This window comes from Ruditapes philippinarum, unplaced genomic scaffold (assembly GCF_026571515.1).
Source record: "Ruditapes philippinarum isolate M1 unplaced genomic scaffold, ASM2657151v2 ctg1804_1_1_1_1, whole genome shotgun sequence".
NCBI classification, from domain to species: domain Eukaryota; kingdom Metazoa; phylum Mollusca; class Bivalvia; order Venerida; family Veneridae; genus Ruditapes; species Ruditapes philippinarum.
In genome coordinates, this window is record NW_026859662.1 from 1 (window position 1) to 5,912 (window position 5,912).

Below are 5,912 nucleotides of genomic sequence, written 5' to 3' on the forward strand. Positions count from 1 at the left end.
TTATTTGAACACCCATGCTGCATCTCAATTTTACTTATTAAACCATAATCTGTGAATTTTTGTGAAAGTTATTCCAGCTTAGAGTTTGAGGTACATGTATTTCAATATAAAAATTCAAAAATTGAAATTCAAAACAATATAGAGCCTGGCTCTAAACTGATGGTCTCGGTGCCAGCAAAGTAAACGTTATCATGTAAAAGCAATGCATGCATCATGTTTATTGTGTGTGTGTGTGTGTGCGTGCGTGCGTGCGTGCGTGTTCCATAGGATAAACACGCAAAGATGCATACTTCGTGTCCGATAACTGTTTATTGTGTCTGTAACAGTTACTCTTGCATGATATTTGGATTGACTTGGATTTAAATAAACAATGAGTTGCTCGCAAAATCAATGTCCACACCTTCAACGTAGTAATACTAAGAGAACAAAGGTCAGATCTGCTGTGTCCACTTTCCTCCGAAAACTTGTCCATGTATTTGTAGGTAAATTTGACATAAGGCTGACATCCTATCTTGTTTTATTAAGTCTCTCAATTACTGTTGATATTTTAAAGTTCACTATTACATGGACATACTATACAGTTTTACATTAGTCAAGCATGCTGTCTTCTAACAAATCCAGTAGGAAGAGCACGCACTGACCATAGCTTTCGTAGAAGCGGTAGGTCAATGTCAGCGGCGATGGAGTACTCGTCGCAGAAGCGGCGGATAAAAAGTGAGCGTTTGCTGTTGTCGGTAAGTTTATGACTGAATTTTGTTTTATGTTTTCATGTTTTACGGAGAACACCAAGTGAGATTGGAGCCGACATATGTACTATTCAAAATTATGAAACGAACGCGATTTTATTCATTGTCGTTTATGCAAAAACTTCTACGAAAGCTATGGCTAGTGTGGAGCAGTGGATTTGCTACCCAGGGGGGGGGCACGGGCAATACAAAGTTCTTCCTGACAAATAATGATCTTGGACATTGAGTGTAATGGTCATTTGTTTCTCACCGCTGTGTCAGAAATCGTTTGGGATTTTCGTAATGACTGTTTAGTTATCCAGGAAAGCAACATCAAGTGTAGAGGTTGGTTATACTACATTGCCCTATACCGATCCCTTTTCAGTCTCAGCTGGTTTAGAATTAAAAACATCTGTCTTGAACCTCACAAGATGTAAATGAGTCACTTGCTTCTACAGGTATAAATGAATGAACATTAGCAGCATCCCAACTTCTATGGCGACATATTAATTAACAGGATTTGCAGGACTCCACTTGAGCAAGGATTTTTCTATATTGTAATGATGTATACAAATTTCAGTGAATCTCATTTCGGAATCAACACCGCAGTGTGGCCTTTAAGCTAATTTCATAAAAAAAATATACTTGAGATGCATCCTCCAAATAACATTAAGTTCTTTTAGTCCGCATAGGTAGCCTTAATAGAAATGACTTTATTCACATCATCATGTTTTAAAGGGATAATCAGGCAAATTAATGACAATTTATCAAAATTAACTTATGCACTCGAATCACGCAAAAGTGACATTTGTAAAAGTCCCTGCATGAATTTCTGTATAAATTCTATATACATGTATATATATTGGGTTTGAAGCGAAAATATTTCTTTAACGTGTCCAGAGTTCACTGTTTCACAACTATTTGAAATCTTAACGCTCTAACCTGATCCACGTGGGTCAAGTTAAGAAACAACCATTTTATTCTTTATAGATTTGTTCCTGTGACTGCCTATTGTTGTGTCATTTTGAGAACATTTACAGATTGATGAATGAAACATTCAAAACGAATGAATGAAAATTTTGTCTGTGTCTCCCTTTAATGTTTGCCTCTCGAACCAGTAAAAACCATGTTTAATCATGAATGGTTTAAGATTCTTTGCTCATTTAGATGCTTTTATTCTTTTTTTCAATGCTTTTCATTTTCTTTTTGGTGTTCTTTTATAGTTTCCAAAATATACTTTTTGGACAAATACCTGGACTTTTTTTGTCTTCTATTGCTTCTTGGCAGTAAGTAAATTTATAGCGATTAAGTATTTTGTATGGCAGGAAAATACTACTCTGTTCACATTTTAATACTTTTTTTACAAATAATGTCACATTCAGAGCTTTTTTCTTCAAGTTATAAGGATCTAACTTGCTCTTCAACCATTATTCAAACGTTATATATATAACTCATATTTGCCTTTTCTAAAGAGGAAATATTTCATTCATTTCTGGAGCATAATGTGCTTTTAAAGATACTAATTCTAAAAGTGGTTCAAATATGTTTCTATACCAAATTAAATTGGTACATGGATTTTAAAAACACACTAGGCCAATTATACAAAGTAAACGAATTTACATGACTTGGAAACCCGTGCAAGAAACTTCCATAAGTAATTTTTATGGGTGCAAATATCAGAAAAAAAAATATCAGAAAACCTATAATATCCTTATAATAATAATAACCTTATATCGAAAAAAAGCTTTAAGGAGTAGAGAAAACCTGAACTTCAAGCAAATAAACAAATAATGCTTGAAAACGTTTTTTTTTTTTTTTTTTTTTTTTTTTTTTGTTGACATCAGACACAAAACCATCCGACACAAATTCTTAATACTCAGTTCTGGACTTTATAAAAATCTTTACATTAAACACCGATGTATACCTGAATAATTCTGAGATAATAAAGCAACAATCCTTACACCTGCTGGCAACTTGGAACTTACAAAAAACAATCAAAATTTATATCTTAACAGATTATTTTATTTAATCTTTATCAAAATCAATACAGTATTTAAAATTGGACGATGAAAAAATGCAGCATGACTTAAAACCATAAAAAAATATCATGTTACAAAAACAGTGGTCTTTCAGTTTATTAATATAAAAGATCTTTGACTTTCATACATGATCTTTGAAACCTTTATAATGTAATAAAAACATATTTATGAGATTTTAATACAGTAAAAACCCTCTATTAAGACCACCAACAGGACTGGACCAAAGTGGCTTAAATAAGGGGGTCCAATAGAGGTATTCTTTCATTGCTTATTATAAAATTTTTGGGCCTTTCTCATTTTATAAAAAAACAATATTTTAAATTTAACGTTTAAAATTCAATGCAATAGTTTTTCCACTATTACAGTCCTTTTTTTTCAACACTTATTAATATTCATTTTCAACTTTTGATTTCAAACTAAAAGGAATTGTTTGCAATCTCACATTTGCTTCCCAAATTTCAATATTTGTGTTGTATAATGTCAGAAAAGGTAAAAAATCTCAATTCAAATGAATTCATAACGACAAATGAACAAGATGTTAACAATACTACAATCAACAAAAATATCTCCAGAGTTCAAGATAATAACTGTACAAGAACAACCCTGTCTTCTAAATGTTTAAACATCTGACCTATACTATTAACATCTTGATTTTAATGTTTAGAAATTTGAGTTTTCTGTGTTTACATTTCATATATTTCAAGATCAAAGTTAAAATTTGAGCCGTGCCACGACAAAACGAACATAATGGACGAACATAATGAGTTTGCGACCAGCATGGATCCAGACCATCCTGCGCATCTGTCCAATCTTATCAGGATCCATGCTGTTTGCTTTCTGTTTCTCTACTTGTTATAGAGTTTGTAAGCAAACAGCATGGATCTTGATCAGACTGCACGGATGCCCAGGCTGGTCTGGATCCATGCTGGTCGCAAACACATTATGTTGATTTTGTCGTGACGCAGCTCATTTGTTTTTAACAGGACAATGTCCTCAAATAAAGACAATAACTATACAACTAAACAAAAGTTTAAAACTAACATATTAATATGTTAAAGTGACATTATGCTCATTTTTTTTACTGTCAATTTGAATTATCAATATATTTCAAGAGATTGACTATTATAATGGTGATGACCAATAATTGATATAATGTTAAATCTATCTTAATTATAAAAAGACTGGTCCACTCTATTTAAAAATTGAACGTTACCCATCCGAATGATATTTATAGAAATCTCCGTGGGTCACGCGAATTATTGATTTTATTTTTTTGCATAGTCAAATACATAATTGAACACATTTAATGCAAAGTGTAAACTTATTTTGACTTTTACCTATGCACCCACTATTTACACTTTGTTAAGCATAATGTCACTTTAATTAAGTTTTCATACAACTAAATATATGCCACATCAAATGATACGCTCAACAAAAATGAGGTACTTATACAAACACCAAAATCCAAATAACATTGTTCAACTCTTACAATAAACACCCAGAACTCACTCTCCTTTACTGGGTCATCTAACAAATAAGAAATCAAATTTAACAATTTTTTATTGACAATCATTAAAAATATTTATCCAAATATAATCAAATTCAAAGTGGAAAAAAAAACTTTTTATAGTACATGTACTTAAACCCTTAACTTGCAAATGAACACATTTTGAGATAAGTGATGATTATTTACAACATGGTTACGATACATGAAGTGATATGAAAATTCCGAGCCAGCAGAATGCTTTTTAATGGATGAATGATGTCATTTATAATTAAGTTTTTATGTATTGAAAGCTACCTTATGAAGTGTGCAATTTGAAAAGAATGATTACAAAGTTCTTTTTCTACATGATCTGGTTATTTTGATTGGGTAAAGGAAACTTGGAAACAGTTTGTCTTAGTTAAGAACTAAAAACCAGTTGTTGTAAAAACATGGAAAAATAACTTGCTTTACACTTGTATCAATGCTACTTTAATGAATGTGTTATACTATTACTAACCTAACAGTGCGATCTATTATTCTCAAATTCCTGATAAGTAACAGTGTGTTTTTTAAAGACATTTTGAAACTGTAGCAATTTAAGGAAATACAAATGGGAAAATGTTAATGGCATCTAATAGATGTGTTTCCAACTAAATATGTTATGAGATACAGAAGCGAAAACTCTTGACTAGGAATTAAAGCGTGTAAACTGAAGGTCTTCTATTATGAACAAAATAACAGGCATGCTTTAAAAAGACCACTGTCCAATGTTCGGAAATACAAATTAGTTTAAGTAAATTGATGAGTTTCAAACACAATTACAATCAATTTACAACCATTTTGGAAAGAATTTAGTTTCAGAAAACATCTATACTTCTTGCCTCTTATTTCACATTAAATTTATTACCGCAGAATGTTTTTCTTTCTGAACAACCACACACTAGGACACCTACAACAATGATAGTCACCTATGTTTTAAATTAGAAAATCTTCATTCAAATCTTCATTCAAAGTCTTCAAAAAATGAACTTTCTTTTTTCACAAGATTTTCTTTATTAAAATTCTCAAAAAAAATACAATAGGAAAATATCAAGAACTTTATATCTATTAACTTTTTGCTTGCATCTTGTTACCCAAAGGGTCTGTTTAATCAAATTGTTGCAAAATTGTTGTGTAACTTTTTTGTGAAAAATTGTATGTAAATTTTATTTAAATTATGCAGAAAAATAAATGACTCTGGAAAAAGTTCCGTCAATGCTTTTGATGACTAAATAACACAACAATTCTTAAATAAAAATTGCAAGCCCCGAAAACACGGATACAAACATGGCTGATTACAGAGATGTCTGTATAACTGTTAATCACATATTCAAGATGTAACATTGAATGGTTTTTAGCTACATGTACAACATTTTCCAGCATACAATTCATAAGCCTCACATATGTGTTCTTCACTCACTCAGTGATAAGACTACAATATGGTGCTCTTAAATCCAAAATAATTGTACTGTAATTCATCATCATACAGTAATTTTCAAATTTACTTGTGCAAGGAGATCAAAGTACTAGTATGATCCATGCCTAACTTCAAACAGAAGCAAGGTAAAAGGATCTTTCTATGTGGTTGTACTTGAATTAACAAAACATGAAGTCAAAACTTAC